Source organism: Anser cygnoides, chromosome 5, assembly GCF_040182565.1.
Source record: "Anser cygnoides isolate HZ-2024a breed goose chromosome 5, Taihu_goose_T2T_genome, whole genome shotgun sequence".
In the NCBI taxonomy this organism is placed as follows: Eukaryota; Metazoa; Chordata; class Aves; order Anseriformes; family Anatidae; genus Anser; species Anser cygnoides.
In genome coordinates, this window is record NC_089877.1 from 5,339,566 (window position 1) to 5,357,815 (window position 18,250).

Consider the following 18,250-nt stretch of genomic DNA (forward strand, 5'->3'; position numbering starts at 1 on the left):
TATTTTAGGCACAATTCCTCCTCCACTTAGCTCCTTGAATTTTTACTATGAGGCAAAATGAAAGGAATGCACAAGGGCTGAGCAATTTTATCTTTTGCTGTATAGAGCAAAATGAAGAACAGAAATTTATTCTCTGTTTTAGAATACTTGCATCAGTTTGAGTACTATGAATCAGGTGCTGTAATACAAGCACAATATGCTAGGGAATTCTTTGCTATTACAGTGTCTCACAATCTCTAGAAGTTTAGCTTTATAGCAGTACTCATGGTTCAGGTTGTACTACAGGTTTTACAGATGTATTAGGAATATTTTTATTTTTTTTTTTTTAGAAAAAGATCCATATATTACAAATATTTAAGTCAGAGTTGTAGAGAAACATTTGAAAATGCAAACTTTAAAGGCTTGATTTTAAGGAGACAAAAATGAATATTCCTTTACTTTGTTCTACTTCTGCAGGAGGAAGGTTCATTCTAATTTTTAAACACTTGAAATTAGCAACCTTGGAACTTACTGCAGGCTATACTTTGTTATCAGAGAGACTGGACTCTTACTTGCAAATAAATGCATAGGCTTTGCAAATGTAGAAGTTTTATCTTTCTGAACAATCCCCACTTAAAACATTCCAGATGAATCCATAAAGTCAATAAATATTTTTGGCTTGAAGCAGATAACAGATACATGCAAACGATTAGAAAAGGCCAAAATATATTATGCAAATTGGATGTATTTAGCATGAACTACCTGCAATTTCTATATAAACAAGTGATTAGAGTGTTCCCTTCAAAGGCCAATGTGATTAAAGCAAAAACTTCACAAATTCACCTACTGCCTAATGAAGTACAAGTATTTTTGCTGAGAGTTATCGCAAGTAATATGTTAGTTATCCATAAACAATAAAGAATTGAATGATGCATTTTGATCTAGAAAATCTTAGAACACCTGTACATTTTAGCTATGGCTTTCTGGATATAAGAAACAAAGAAAGAAAAAATGAAGTTATTATCTTGCAGTATCCACTAAAAAAATGAACCACTTGAATATAGATACCAACGGCTCAAACTATGGACACGGCAACAGGCTGAAAGACCTCAAAATCCTTCATTTGTGCACACCAAAGTATTTAATGATGAGCACTCATAACACTCTCTAAACTAGGAGCAAATACAGAAAAGTCAGACTGGTCACTTTTTAGTCTACTGAATTGAAGATTTTTATATTAAATCTTGAAACTTGACCACAGATGTTTCAAAAGACATTTTGCAGGGAAAAATAGGCCAAATAACACATGTGAAGGATTCGTTACTGCCTACAGAGTAAATAAGTCAGAATAAACGTTTACATGGAGGAAGGCCTAGAAGCAGCTCATATTTCCTCATTTGTATGCGTTTTAGTCAGACCCTAAATGTAGGCTGTACATAGTTTTTTTGTGGTTTCATAAAATGTTGTTAAACTGTCCAGCCTGGTGATAGGTACTATATGATGCTGCAAAAGGTTTACTGTTCTCAAACCCTCAGCGCTTCAGAAACAAACAATCGCTTCCATCTGCAATAGGGAGCCAAATAAAAATAAAAACTAAATTGTGGTAGAAAGGAACACATAGACAGCAGGGAAAAAGGATCAACTGCCACAATTTATTGCTATAGTTTAAATGGTGCGGCAACTTTAACATGGTAGCAGAGGCAGGGCACTTTCAGCAATATTATTCTTATTAGAGCACTGCACTGTCAGAGAAAACAAGAGCTCATTCACAGACATTAAACACAGTAGAGAAAATGTGGGGAAGTGATTTGTATTTCATGGCAAAATGGTATATCCTCCCCTTTCCTGTTATGATCCACACTAGAACATACCAGACAACTGGAAAATGTGGTCCAGTGTTCAAAAGCAAGATTAACTGAGATGCTCCATGGCAAGCAAATAAATTTGTTTACAGTGAAATAATTATTCTTACAGAATGCCATCCCCTCTCACAGCATAAAGACACAGGTGATGACTTCCAATAAAATGTGATTTTTATTCCCATTTTCTTGACATGAAGAGATATATGACTTACTCATCTCCTTTGAATTATATGCTCTGAGGTCATGTCTTTTTTTGGGGGGGATTTTTTTTTTGATGGAATGCCATCACTGACTACGTAATAGTTAAGTGACTAGGAAACATGGGAATATTATTCATTATTTTCCATTCAATATAATCCTGTGTAAGTACCTGAAAGTGCAGAGTAGCTATTCATAAAAGGTACCCAGGAATGTTGTAGTCTTTGTTCCTGTATTTTCAAAAGCTAATCCTACCAACGTTTGAGGCACCCAGGCATATCTATTGCAAGTTAGTATGTGACAAGTGTTCCAAAAATGACAAGAATTATTATCTTTAAAAAAAAAAAAAAAAAACAGAATCTATAACTCTTTGTATCATCTAATATTCTTTAGCATTTCAAGTAATTAGCAGCTTATTCCAAAAACATTTGAATAGTTAACAGATTTGATAACTATGGTTAATCCTCATTAAAATTACGATTACATGATATAATTACATGTAAATAAGAAAAATGAATTCAATAAAACTCTTACCCTTTTCAATGTTGGGCACTATGTTGGGAATCGTACAGTATGTACAATTAGATTTATACTGCTAAGCTAAAAATATTGGTGAAGATCTAAAAATGACGAACAGTGCCTTTTAAATTAATGTCTTATTAGTTGAGTGAAGTACACTGACAAAGAATAATTTATGCTTATTCAAACTGCTCTCGACATCTTCAGGTGTTTCCAAATGAGCTCACAGAAGAGTGATTAAATGCATCTGATAACAAGCCACACATTGCTGAAATTACTTACCGCCTCATTTTATGATTAATTAAACATGTAGATTAAAGTTGCAAAAGAATTTAGATTAATGAGCAAGTTAAGTCTTGCTGATATAAGTGAATTGGGAATTGGATGCTCTGTGGAACTTTATAAACATGTATTTTATAATGAGTAAGACAAGGCTACATGTTGAATCCTGGCCACAAGGGCCTTTGACGATGCAGTCTTTTTTAACATGGTTTGACAGCTTTCAAATAACATTCTACTATAGACTTTAAACTTTGTGCATTGCTGTAAAACATGAGGCTACATAACTCATGTATTAGGAGTACGATTATTTCAAAGCTCTCCAAGGTAATGACCCCCTGTAGCAGCAGCTGTTCAGAAAAATTACAAGCTCAATTGTTATTTTAATCAGAGAGAGTTTAGTAGTTAAAAGCAGTTATGCAACTAGTAAAATTATATGACACTCCATCAGTAGCCTTATAGCATCCTTTGTATCCCTGTTCCTCTCCAACTACCCCGCCCAAAATGCTTGGTCTTAATAGTAAAACAGGGTGCTCAGTCATTCATGAAAAATTCAAAGCCATTTGTTACGTCTGGTTTCCGTACAAGGCAAGGTAACATTTAAATTTATGGTGATTCTTATCAGCTTCAAAAGCACATCAAAATATCTGCTAGATTTCCCAACTGTCCAATTTTTCGCTTTTAAGATCAGCTATACTTAATTCACATAGTTTAGCCAGTGTCAGAAAGCCAAGTCGGGCTTTATGACCTTGCAGGGCAAAAGAAAATCAGACCATTCATAGAGATGTACTACACTTCATGCGAGGATGCTGAAACTGGAGCTACTGAGCTAACCTTATGCTCATGTTACTTCTGTCAGCTTTCACAACCTACTGCACAGAGTGGTTGCACAAAGCATCTCTTGCAGACTCACCTGAGATGGCTGGTTACTTTTAAACCATTTGGTTCCTGTTTTTAGAAATTAGTTAAGGATCAGTTTCCTTGCTCTGGCTGTATCCTTTCAATTTATGTTGTGATTTCAAAATGTCATAGGTCTATGCAAAATAATCTAGGAAAACTATACAAGAACCAAAAAGGTTTCCAAGTTGCAAATGATAGATATTAACCTCAGATCATTTGCATAGGCTCATCATTTCTAAGCAAGGCATTGTAATTCTGTTGACATATATAATTTAGAAGCCTACAGCAGAACACATGGTTTGAATACTTTGACTTTTTACTCATTCACTATAGCACTCTAGCGTAAGTTAATTCTCAAACTTCAGTTGTACTGATATGCATGTTATCTTAGAACATCAAGACCACTAATTTCTGCTTACTCAATGCAGACCGAAGTTCTGAAATAATATGTATTCATTTAGGACCACAAGATTCATCTGATTAATTACAGGTGGGTCTGAATATATCATTTAGGGTTAGGCCTGTCTTGTGTCTTTACCCCATACCTTGAGCTGGTGGAAGGGGATGGGGAGTAGATTGTGGCCCTCACAATCCATGAGGAAATGGTTGGCGAGCTGCTACAGCACTTAGATGTACACAAGTTGATGGGGCTGGATGGGATCCACCCGAGGGTACTAAGAGAACTGGCATAAGAGCTGGCCAAGCCGCTTTCCATGATTTATCAGCAGTCCTGGCTATCGGGGGAGGTCCCAGTCGACTGGCGGCTAGCAAATGTGACACCCATCTACAAGAAGGGCTGGAGGGTAGACCTGGGAAACTATAGGCCTGTTAGTTTGACTACAGTGCCAGAGAAGCTCATGGACCAGATTATCTTGAGTGTCATCACGCGGCACTTGCAGGGCAACCAGGTGATCAGGCCCAGTCAGCATGCGTTTATGAAAGGCAGGTCCTGCTTGACGAACCTGATCTCCTTCTATGACAAGGTGACACATTTAGTGGATGAGGGAAAGGCTGTGGATGTGGTCTACCTTGACTTCAGTAAGGCTTTTGACATCATTTCCCACAGCATTCTCCTCAAGAAACTGGCTGCTCACAGCTTGGACTGGCGTACGCTTCGTTGGGTTAAAAACTGGCTGGATAGCCGGGCCCAAAGAGTTGTGGTGAATGGAGTCAAATCCAGCTGGAGGTCGGTCACTAGTGGAGTCCCCCAGGGCTCAGTACTAGGGCCAGTCCTCTTTAATATCTTCATCGATGACCTGGATGAGGGGATCGAGTGCACCCTCAGTAAGTTTGCAGATGACACCAAGTTAGGTGCGTGTGTTGACCTGCTTGAGGGTAGGAAGGCTGTGCAGGATGATCTGGATAGGCTGGACCGATGGGCTGAGGCCAACTGTATGAGGTTCAACAAGGCCAAGTGCCGGGTCCTGCACCTGGGGCACAACAATCCCAAGCAGTGCTACAGGCTGGGAGATGAGTGGTTGGAAAGCTGCCTGGCAGAGAAGAACCTGGGAGTATTGCTTGATAGTCGGCTGAATATGAGCCAGCAGTGTGCTCAGGTGGCCAAGAAGGCCAACAGCATCTTTTCTTTTTTTTTTTTATTTTAACTATTTATGGCATATGCAATGTGACAATTCTTAGACTGGGTTCTTTGTATTTGCTAACCAACTCTACCTATGCCTTTTAGCGCTGTCTGCTAGGCTCTCTGGCCTTCCTTCAGAAGACACTGCTCATTTTATTAACTGTGCTTTGGCCTTGTAGTGTAGCAGACTGCAGTTGTGTAAAGGCATAAAACTATTAAAATGTAGTGAACTTCACTTGCAAGTAACTAAGATTTTAAGAAGGAAAAAATGATGGTATTTCAACATTTTACATTTAGCTTCCAAAAAGCTGTGACATTTCTTCTCTTCTATTTCAGTCTGGGACAATTATATATTGTTTTGAACACACTCGTGCTGTAGAACCTCAGTAGACTGCAGCACAAACTGGAAGAAATATGTGGACTGACAATTTTTCTTCGTGATATGCTGGAAATACCTCTGATAAAAAGGTTTGTGTTTTTTTTCCCTTTAAGAAGCAAAAAATTAAGTTTAGAATCAAATAAAATTGTTTAGCTTGAGTCAGTAAATGCAAGTCAATGGCAAGTCCACAGTAATGTCACAAGGCAGGGTTTGTTTTTTTACATTTGATATTCAGCAGAAAAAAAATCTTACAGTAGGTCTCAGAGAGGACTATTTGATATAGTATACCAGACACATATCTGATGTCCTTAATTAGAGGAAAATTCTCTACATGCAACAAATTTCATTTTCCAGTTTAGTGTCTCCATGTATTTTTTGCGCGTCTCTGTCATATGAATTTAATGTACTCCATTGACAGAAACCTAGTGCTTAGATGTAATAGTACAGAATAGAACATAAAATCTTCAGGAACTAATATCCCATAGGCTGTAAGAGCACACCACGAATAAAACAAACAAGTGGCAGCTTGGCAGCCAGCTCAGAGTCCAAAGGAACAAGCTAGTGAAAAGGTAATTTTTCCACTTCCCATTATGAATTTAAAAATGAAACATTATCTTTCCCTACCTTTACGATCCTTCAGAACACATTTGTTCCCATCCCATACGATTACCACTAAAGACAACATTTCCTGGATTCAGCTATTTGTTCACAGGGCAAACCAGCTCCACCCCTCTACTCCATCGTCATATTGACTGTGTTCAAAACAGTTAAAAGAGAAGGAAATGGAATTATTGCACAAACAGATTTCTGAAGAGTGATCTGATCTTCACTAGTGCATTAGGCTTCAGAAAAACTACTTTTTGCATAGTTTTTTTTTATCTAATTAAACTTTTAATCAGTCAGCTAGAAAAGCTTTGTTTGTCCTGTTTTCAACAGAAATCTTGTAATGTATTTTTAAAGATCCTAAAGAAAATTTTCAGTTGCATCAGTGAATGAGAATTCTCATTCATATCTTAAATAGTGGCCTAGATACTTAGCAGAATAGTTGTTATAAACTTTCAGTAGGATTTATACCAAATTGATTGGAAATTTTCAAATAAACTAGCATACTATAAGCAAATGTATTACAGCTATGATTCTGTCTGCTCTGCCTGCAAAGTCTTGCCAAACCTAAAGCAAAACTCTGACAGAAATCTGCTGAGATTTCTTGCAGAAATTCCTGGTCATGCAGAATCCTGGGAGGGTCTATTGTCAAGTCGCCGGCAGCAGGTATCTGAAGCATTCCCTAGATATGCACAGTGAAAGTGGTATTTTGAAATTGATACTGCAGTTCTCAAGTCTTCAGATGCTTTAGAAGTGTTCTGGAATAATATACTTCTGCAGCCAAAAACTGAGACCACTTTTAACTCTGCAACTACTTCTACCCTGTAACAGGTTAAAACTCTTATGTTACTAAGAGACAAAAATTAAAGCATGCAGATAAAGCATAAAGATATACAAGAGCTATAACAAACATTTTGCCCTGGAGATTTGCCAATGGAAAATGTTGCTAACTTGTCTATTTCTTCGAGAAGAGCATGTCCAGCAAATCCCATATACTATAGAATGATATATTTTCACAGACAGAAGGGGAGACTGCTCCAAAGCTATCAGTCAGAGCTGACTACAGAGAAGGATCCTCCCACTCAGCTGTTCTCCAGAATTAGATCTTTCCAAGATGTAAATAATGAACAAAAGCTTAACTACAGAATTAATGAAAATAACTCTGATTTATAGTCCATATCTGATTTACACACATATCTGCTATTGTAAGAAAACAAGCATTGAGAATTAATACCCTTTTTTTTTTTTTTTTCTCCTCCTAACACAGTAAGTGCACAGAAGCACTGCTAATGGTTATACCAAAAAACATCCTGGCTTTTGTGTCCCCCATACTGCTTGACAGAAGAAATCAAAGAGGTAAAACAGTTTGAAATCAATTGCCTCAAAAGAAGAAACCTTTGCACTGTAATATACAATAAATGAAGAAACCTTAGCTGGAAGGAATTAAGGAGTGGCCTTTTAAGTCATCATACTAACGTATGAAACAGATATAAAATTCTCCTGCTGGTAGAGCTGGCTTGCATTCAGGATTGATGGAAGGAATGCTAACACAGGAATAAGCCCAATACGTACTGCTAAAAAATGGACAGAAATATGTACATGTGCCAGTAGCACGTGGAGACAGATAGCCCAAAGAATGCTCAGATGATATTTGACATCACTAGCACATGACAACAGACTGCATTATATTTAAAGATAAGAACCAGTACAACATGTCTCAGCTTCCAAAGCTCATCATGCAGGAGATTTTCTCACTTAGCTCCTATAACCATCCTGAATTAACCTTAGGCATCTCCCCATGAAAGTGTAAAAACAGAGGAAAAATAAGGAGCATCTGCATATCCTATCCCATGACAAAGCTGACGTTTTTATCAATTTTCTGAAATGCATTAACACAAAGGGTGTCTTCACAAAAGACACTTGCATATAGTTTAGAGGTAGTAAAGCTAAGTTTGGACTAGTAGAATTAAATTAATTCTACTGTACTTGTACTGGTAATACTGGAACCACACACAGCAGTGGCTAATTCGCCCTGGTTGTTGAATATTATTATTCTGATACAAAAAATAAAATTAAAAAATAAAATAAAATAAAAAATAAAAGCAACTAGCTTATAATATCTATATATATTTCATTTTTTTTACCCTACTGTTCCCTTGGCAATAAGTATTGTTTTGAATGATTCTCTTTTATCAGGGACCCAATGGATGCACAGTAGTTATTCTGGGTTTCTAGAACATCATCATTTAACAATCTTCAGCCTGTGACTGGTGCAAAGGAGTTTTGTCACTCAAAATTCAAGTTTTTACCAGTTTAGCCTTAACTGTCATGATATTATCCTTGACCAGAGTCAAAATAGGACTCAAAAAAAGGATTCTCAAAACTGTATATACAAGTTTCTAGAGAACCGTGAGTAAAGTTATCGTTTCCTCTTTTTTTTTTTTTTTAAGGATATCAAACTTAGCATTTCAAACTACTCCTACAAAAAAAGTAAGGCATTCAGATATCACAGTGATGATGGCCACAGCAGGCACCCAAAGAAAGCTAACAAAGTTCAGTAAGCTGATGGATTCTTACATTAGTGTTTTGTATGGTCCATCATCTCACACAGATGAGATTATCAAAAACCAAAAAAGTCAGATTCCGAGGTGAAAAGAGAATCGTTTAAACTTATTGTTCTATTATCCTTCCAAAAATCAACATTTTGAAATGACACTCACATCTAGATATCTCTTTTGTCTTGGAAATTGATTATTTGATACTTAACCAAAATCTAGCAGGTAAATTCTAGATCTATTCAACCGAGGACAAAAGACGTTCTGGAGGAAAATCCCTTGTTGCATGTTTTGGTTTAAGCCAGCCAATCTTCATTCTGCTCTCTACTGGGTATTCAGAGTGGCAGAAGTGGGTGTTATCATTCCAGAAAGCCACACACCTCCTGTGTATGGCAGAAATTTAATCTCAATGGATCCCACAGCAATTCCATCAAGATACTAAATAGGAGCAAGAAGAAGCATAAAGTTGTCAAGCACTACAGATGAGAGTTCAGGGAGCAAAGAACTAGTCATCCACCATGTGTCACAAGCTTTCCAACATATTTCCATTTTTTCCTGGGATTAGTTGAAGAATGGGAAGGAGAGTTTGGCAACCAAATACGTCTCTGCTTAGAGAGCACTGAGCAGAATGAGGATGGATTACTTCCCCTATTTTATGGGCAGGAAAAGTCATTCATCAGAATGACAAATGTTGTACCTTTACAGGCTCAGGTCTCAGCTGCAGGTCTCAGGACTTGAGCAATTCAGTGGTACTATTGTAAACTCATCACTACTTTTCTGTTAATTTGCTCAAAAACAAACAAGGAAAATAAAAATAATAATAAAAAAAAAACCTCCCCAAACACAGAGTGACAGTGCTCTTAATAATAACCAGACATTCAAATACATTAGAATTTAAGTAGGTTGTCTCTAAAAGACACTGATGTTTTTGACTTTTTTTCTTAACGGGAACTGCAAGGAAGGCCTAAGTGCCAGTTTATGTTTGCAGGACTACCAGTGGATTGGATATTTAGAAATAGGGGGCTCATGAAACACAGCAAGGAATAAACAGAACTAAAGAGTAAACAGGAGTAAAAAGGAATTCTCACGTTCACATCAAAACCTATGAACCACTCGAGGGCACTGCCAGGTCCAAAAGATGCTCAAAAAACTAAGGTGGAAATATCAGAAAAGAAGTTCAATGCTGTTGAATCCAGGAAGTATTTCAGACCAGGAGGGCTAGAGGAGTGGCATTTAAATTTATGAAGACAATGAGCCTTAAGATCTTTATTGCTGCATTAAACAACATTTTGTTTTTGTTGTTGTTTTTTTTTTTTTTTAATTCTCTGAGAAATCTTTTGTGTTTGGAGCTCTGTAGATTAACAGGATGCCCAAACTAATCTGGGAGTCTAGAAACAGGACTAAGTGGATATTCTCAAAAGATTGTATTTCAATAGACCTCTCATGCATTGGAGGTTGGATAGGAATATAATGACTACTCCACTTCATCATCTAATATCTGTTAAAGACATTTAAATACTTCCTTAGTAATATTACTTCCTCTGGTTACAACAACTGCAGACTGAGACATCCTGGGAAAATATTTTCTTATCTATAGAGCCTCTGTTTTTCTGTTACTATGAAACTTCTATCCTTCATTAACATTCAAATCACCTTCTTTCTCTGCAGCTGGTGGAGAGGCACTTCACTTTTTTGTCCTAGCAGTGATATAGCAGAACCTTTAACAAGGAACAGGATGCCTCTGGAATCACCTTTCGTCTTTAAAGTTTGCAAACTCTTAGGTTTGCTAGAAACTTGTCAGTAAAACAGAGACAGTATCCTGTGGATAGCTGCAATTAGGAATCATCCTTTTGGGGATTTTTTTTCCCTGGATTTAGAACTGTTGTTTTGGATGTACTGGCCATAAGCACTGCATAAGGGGCTATTCCACAAGATGGGTCTGGTGAGAAACATTTTCTTAAAAATAAAAATGCTGCCTTCCCTAGTATCAGCTTATTTTCCCACTTCACTCACAGAAATAGTAATACTAAAAACTGTAATCATATCTTTGTAGTCCTAGCTTTTCACAAAGAACAGTTTAGGACAGCAGAATTCAAGCCTTCTTTTGGCATTGATGATTAGGCTTAGAATGGGGTTGTGCTAACAGACTTGCAGCACTATCAAAAACATCTTTAGGCTGGTCAAATCTGGGAGAGGAACAGGTAAATTCGGACTGAAAATTTACTTAGCTGAGTCAAAGAGCTAAAGGCTATAACTGTTCTTCTTAATAACATTGCTTAGAACTTCCCTGAACAGAATTACATATTTATGACATATTTCAATGATTTTTCACATGCATTGTTGGGGGTGACAGTGGGGAGTGGGATACCTGTGGCCATAACTTATTATTTGGGAACTCCTACCCTCATGGTTAAATACCAATTCCCAAAATGCTTGAGCATTCTGGGCCACTTTCAGCAACACATATTTAAATAATTAAGACAAATTTTAATATATTTATTGTAAATACTGTTTCCCTTTTTTTGTTTGTTTGTTTACTTTGCAACTGGATAAAATGCAGAACTATTTCCATATCTACATCTTAAATTATTCTAGCTATAACTATGTTAGGTCACCATTCTAATTTGGACTTACTGCTATTTAAAGTTAACTTATTTTTTTTTTTTTTAATGAAAAAAGAAAAAGAAAAAAACCTCTTCCATTCTGTTCAGTTTGCAATACAGCAATTGTCACTACGGTCACTAATGGTAACATTGCTATTCAGTTAACAATGAATGCTCAGTCACTTCTTACATCACTGCTGTTCCTTGGTTTGTAGAATTTGTGCAACCACTTAATAATAGAAGGATCTTATTTTCATGTTAAAAAAAAAAAAGTCAATAGAATCAGAGATTACCATTTGAAAAAGACAGCTTAATCTTCTTTTTAATATTTTTTTCTATTTGATATCTGTATTTATTGATTATATTCTCAGGTTTTATTAAGGCTATAATTTAATTAACTTAGTGTATTTGATCTGGAAAAATATTTTCAATAAGCTATCATATTTTAAGAGAAACAACATTAAGCTGCTGCATTCAAAGTACTGAAGGCATTTCTTTCACGAACACTAAATGCTCTATTGTTCTACAGCTAACCAAGTATCGGAACAAATCTTACACAGACATAACCTAACTAGTTTTTAATGCAAAATTATGAACAAAGGTAAAAAGATAATAAATAAGTAAAACTTTTGTATAAAGTAGAACATGCAGAATCCTGGACCCTTTACAAGCAGCAAGACACATTCTAGTGGCTGTTAATGGGTTTAGAGTCTCAATGGGTTTAGAATCTCAATAGTTCAGAACTGCACTTACTAAACTGCACTGCAAGTAGTCATTATTACTACTAATACTGTGTTTATAAGTGTAATAAGAACCTAAATTATTAGAATCAGTATTACAGCCATTCCTGGAGGCCCCCACTAATCCCTCTTCTGTGCACCAGACTTCGCCTTCCATAACAGCATAGTTTAAAAATGTAAAATAGTTAGTTGAAAGGAAACCAAGATGAAGTGAGATGCTCAGAACCATACCAAAGCCAGGAGCAGTAACCACTGGACCTACTGCAGGTCAACTTATTTGGACGCACATTTTTTAATTCCTGAATGTTTATGAAAAAATATTCTCTCCATGTGCTCAAGCTTAAAAGAATCTGAACAGCCACGGTGAAGAACATTTAGGAAAAATATATCAGATCATGGTACTCACCTAAGTAGACTGAAGATTTGCACTTAATTCCCAAGGAGAAACAAGTGCATGCAAGTTGATCCCTCCCATCTTTACTAATTCTAGCCATAAAATTAGTCCATAGGATATAGCCTCCCTTCCGTTTGCAGGTGCAGCTCCCCTGAATGCTAATGTCGATCACATGTGCTTACAAAGCAAAGCAAATTCCCTTAAATTTCAATGGGCTGGACAGAGCAATATTTCAAAAAGCAGCTGTTGTTGGTAGTGTTCAAGTTTATCGGCAATCCTTATAAAGCTGCCCCCAAAATACGTACTGTATCTGATCTCAAGTTAAGAAGGCTTTTCTCTAAAGAGTACTGAATCACTTTAATGTAGATTCTAATGCTGCCTTACTCCACTTTCAAGGTAGCCAGTAAATTCAGCTTTACTACAGTACTATAAAGATGTGAAAGAACTGTAATAGCATCTAAAAATGAGCTGTTACCTCTACACTGTTCAGTTTAGAAAACTCTAAACAGAATACTGATGAAAAATGTTAATGATAGTTTGCTGAGATATCATGAGGAAAGAGATAATTCGCTATATTTTTGTTATAAAATGTAAATTATAATGTCCTTAAAGAATCTACCATATCTCCAAGAAGGACTAAAAGGGAGATCTAAACAACATTATATTTCAATAATTTAATTAAAAATAGACTTATCAGCAGCCATATTTATATAATCGGTACCATTCCAGCACAGATCTCAGTATTCACAGGATTTTAAACTCCTGCAAAGTCCTGCCAACTACAGTGAAGTACCTCAAAATGCTTAAAGCACCTTGCTGGATTAGGACCTTAATCACATATACATATATCTCTAAGAAGTTTGCATTAGTCCACTAATACCATTCCAATGGACTGGATAAGCAGTGAAAGTCAAATGTTCTGACAATGTAAATGTTAGAAATAAACCTTGACTCTGTGATCCTTTAGCTTTTAGGAGGTGGACTACTTCACTGAACCCAAGCTTCTGACTCTGAATGTCAAGGCTAAAAAGGCATAACTTCTTTCTTGGATACAGTGAAATTACTTTACAACCCCAGCCTATTGCCAGATGCTGTAGAACTAAGTCTATGGCATCACCTCAGTCCTACAACTCCAAAATGGCACAGAAGGTGCGGGGAAATGGTGAAAAGGGTAGGCAGTGTATCCCCTGGCATCTCTGCATGGCAGCTGGTGAGACAAAACAAAAATCAGATCACTGCCTAGAGAGTCTATTGGCAACTCTCAGTTGCATCTGGGAACAATGGCCCATCAAAGCTAACTACGTATTGTTAATATCCCTACCTAATCCAGGCAACGGGAAAGAAAAGTACAAAGTCCTCTAGCAAATCTTGCAACCTTCCAGCCACTCACATCCCTGGTTTCCTGATTCCTATATACACATACAGGATATTCCACTGCTACAGCAGGGTTCCCAGTGCTACCATGCACATCCTCTGTGGCCAGGCTGGGGTGAGGGTGCATTCACTGCTGCCAGAAGGTTTTTATTCCCCATCTCCACAAAATACTGAGAAGCTAAGGAGGCCCTGCTTCCTGCTCCCACCTCACCAGCCTGAGGAGAAATTAGGGTAGCACAGAACTTCCCTACATGGAAACACTGGGGGCTGGGAAACACGTTTCTGAGGGCTGGATTATGATTTTTGCAATACGGAATTTTTAAGCTATTGGGTTCTAAGCCTGCATGATCTTATGCTTGCAGCTATTGGCATGTTTGACATTTTAAACTATGAAATACCAACCTATTTTGAAATTGTCCAAATCATTAGTTGTGGAATTTTCCTAGCACTTCATGAATACCACTGTTAATTGGGCAATTAACTCGAAACTACAGAATATGCTGTGATGGCATGATATGATATAAGCCATGTAAAAGAAGGAACAGCCAAGCAACTCAGTATGTTGAAAGATATTAATGAAGTGGCAAAATCTGCCAGAAAAATAATAATGGGTGATTTTAACTACCCCAATATTAACTGGTTGAATAACACATCTGTACATGGTTTGGAGAAGCAGCTTATTGATACTATAAATGGCTTCTTTTTGGAGCAGCTCCTTCTGGAGCACAGAGGAGGAGGAGTTCCACTCAGTTATTAATTTATTTGTGTGTGTTTGTGTAGGAAGCAAGCATGGGTGTTCTGCTAAGCAACAATGGCCACAGGACAATGAGGTTTGAATCTCGATGATGAAGTATTTGAGTGGAAACCAAATAGTTAACGGCAGGTGGGTGGGTGAGGCAAAAAAAACATAAAAAACAGCTATCTCAAGGGGAAGGCTGTTTTGGAGGAATGAAGGAGTTCATTGACACCCAGAAACAAGTTACCAGAGAAGGAAAAGGAAAAGGTGAAAGGGGGAAGGGGAAAAAAGACGCTGCCATGTTCCTGGCATAACCTACAAGAATCTATGTAGCCTTAAAAAAAAAAAAATACTGCTGAATACTACAGTCAGAAACAAATCTATAATGGAACCTGTGGTGATCAGAATGTACAAATTCAGTCTAAAACAAAAAAAAAAACCTGAATGGAAAAGAATAAATTATTATTATATTTTGTTTCAATAACTGTATAATTATTCCAGTAAATTGGCCTATGAAAAGGATGTATATGTTACCTAACGTACAACTCTAGAAATCTGGAGTAAGATTACACAGGTCCTGCAGCTGTTCTGACAAATACAGCAAAAGTGTAACAGAGTGAACATTGTTGTGTTCCCCTTGTTGTTCTCTAGAAGTTACACTCAAGTCCATAAAAAAAACATCTTTGCAAACAAGAGATTAACAAGCAAGTAAAGAAATCACAGAGAAGTTATAGACAGATCTGGTAGTAACAGTCACGTCATAGCTATGATTGTCTAGGTCTGGGGCTATGAAGGGTCAGAACGACCTGGGAGTACTGGTTGACAGTCGGCTGAACACGAGCCAGCAGTGTGCTCAGGTGGCCAAGAAGGCCAACAGCATCCTGGCCTGCATAAGAAGCATTGTGGCCAGCAGGTCTAGGGAGGTGATTGTCCCCCTGTACTCGGCTCTGGTGAGGCCGCACCTCGAGTACTGTGTTCAGTTTTGGGCCCCTCGCTACAAGAAGGACATGGAGGTGCTCGAGAGAGTCCAGAGAAGGGCAACAAAGCTGGTGAGGGGTCTGGAGAACAAGGCTTACGAGGAGCGGCTGAGGGAGCTGGGCTTGTTCAGCCTGGAGAAGAGGAGGCTCAGGGGCGACCTTATTGTTCTCTACAGGTACCTTAAAGGAGGCTGTAGCAAGGTGGGGATTGGTCTATTCTCCCACGTGCCTGGTGACAGGACGAGGGGGAATGGGCTAAAGTTGCGCCAGGGGAGGTTTAGGATGGATATTAGGAAAACTTCTTTACTGAAAGGGTTGTTAGGCATTGGAATAGGCTGCCCAGGGAAGTGGTTGAGTCACCATCCCTGGAGGTCTTTAAGAGACATTTAGATGTAGAGCTTTAGTGATATGGTTTAGTGGAGGACTTGTTAGTGTTAGGTCAGGGGTTGGACTGGGTGATCTTGGAGGTCTCTTCCAACCTAGATGATTCTGTGATATGCAGTTTGTTCATTCCTTGATCATATTTCACAACCTGGAGTTTGAAGAACAAACTAGGTTCCCATACTGGATCTGATGAATCCTGGAGTGGGCAACAACCAATACCCAGTATTTCAGAGGCAAGAGAATATGGTTCCATTCTTAGCAAAGAAACCCCTGGGCAAAAGATTCCCTTCTAGCCTGCTCATACTTCTTACAAATATGGATATACTGTCAGGCTTTAATGAAATTAGCAAGGAAGTTTAAGGACTACTTGCTTGGGTGGGATGTTACCTTAGTATATAAGCAATGTAAGAAGGCCAATAACCTCACAACAATAAAAACTTGCCCAAGCAATATAGGATAAACGAGCTCTCGTATATAACTGTTCTTTAGCGGATATGGGGTGTGGGGGGAGTTCAACACAGTTGATGGGGAAATAGCTTTTCCAAAATTTATATTAAAATCTGCATCATGGTTTGGAGAAGGAAATGTTCCATAAAATTAAGACTTTCTAACCATACTTTAAAAATACTGGGTTAAGAAGCAGCAGAGCAACATGAAATCTAGTGTTGACAAATACAGAACATTGCATTTTAGAAAGAATAATTTCAGCTTTTTATTTTTGCTGCTGGATTTTATACAAACTGTAATCACTTGGTAAAAATGGAACAATGAAATAAAACACCAATAGTACAAACAACCCCAAAGACATAAAAAGACAACAGAAAATATTATATCTTTAAATAAATCAATAGTGCATGTTCTATTAAGATAGCATGCTCAATTCTAAATAATCTCTCTGAAATACAGGAGAAATAAAAGCAAGTTCAATGAACTTCACAGAATTGTGTAAAATACCAGGTACATTCTGGAATTTTTCTTTGTCTCTGAAATGTAAAGGGCTGCCAGCTTTCCACTGATGGATTGGCTAATCACAAGCCTGACACGATGTTCATAAAATTATTTTGCTGAAATAGGAGCAAGGAGTGCTGCCACACACTCCAACTTAAGCACATCTCCAATCCCTTTCGCCTGCTGTAGGAACGCCTCTCAAGTTTTAGACGGTTAGCAACGATTTTTTGGGGGAATGAAATTTTCACTTCACTTTCATAATGCTAAGCATTTAGGCTCCAAATTCCTGCACTTTACTCTGATCACTTCAGCAAATCTAACTGTAGTTCAGTGCTACTGGGGAAATAAATGATGGGTTTAGTCACTGATCACAGAATCACAGAATGGCCAAGTTTGGAAGGGACCTTTGAAGATCATCTAGTCCTGCCGAGCAGAATCACCTAATGCACATTGTGCAGGATGGCATCCAGATAGGTTTTGAGTATCTCCGGAGAAGGAGACTCCACAACCTCTCTGGGCAACATGCTCCAGTGCTCTGTCACCCTCACAGTAAAGCGCCCTCCCACTTCTGTTTGAGACCAGGCAGTTCTCAAACAGAAAAGTATTGAATACTAAAGCATTTCAGAGAAAATAGATAGTAAAGCAGTAAGAATTCCAAATACATGGCCAGTTTACTAGCTAGGCATCCATTTTCCTTCCTGGTTTTCTACAGTACTTCAGGTCCTTCTGCAGGACCATGTGTTTCAGTCAGACCTTAATTCCTGCCAATTTCCAGACAGAAGTCATCTCCTTTTCTAGATCACGCTTTTATTTTAATACAAAAATAGGAACTTTGAATGAAGTCTTAGATTTTGTGAACTGTTTCATCAGGGAAGGCAGGAGAGGTGAAACTTCAAAAAAAAAAAAAAAACATAACCTGCTTTGTTTTAGCTCTGGGGAATTGGATTCCCTGGGGCTTGTTGGCTCCTGCAGGGAGCATCCTTCAGACTAACTTTCAGAGCCAAGATTATACTGTAATCTCTAATAAACCCATAAAGATAATATGGTATTTACACAATTAAGTGTAGTCTTTGAATATTTTATGATGCAGAGTACTGAATCCATCACACATATTAAGAACAGCAAGCTGTCCCCAGTTAGTTCAAATTGATTTTGTCAAATGCCTTGTTAATTTAGATACCCCAAATATTAGTTCATCATCACTGTGTATGAACTTAAACTACTAAAGTAAAAATGAAGTT

General features: G+C 37.6%; 1 protein-coding gene across 24 annotated transcripts in view; it reads right to left on the reverse strand.

Annotated features, from left to right (window-relative positions):
• Window positions 1–18,250, reverse strand: part of SOX6 (SRY-box transcription factor 6) — a 415,066-nt gene that overhangs the window by 301,203 nt on the left and 95,613 nt on the right. Inside the window, exon 1 of one of the 24 annotated variants that reach the window (XM_066997643.1) lies at window positions 12,603–12,673. The exons of 22 other annotated variants lie outside the window; for them this stretch is intronic. The gene's annotated coding sequence lies outside the window, so the exon portion shown is untranslated. Of the gene's footprint in view, window positions 1–12,602; window positions 12,674–18,250 lie in introns of those variants that run through there. One more of the 24 variants, XM_066997645.1, reaches the window with a different exon arrangement.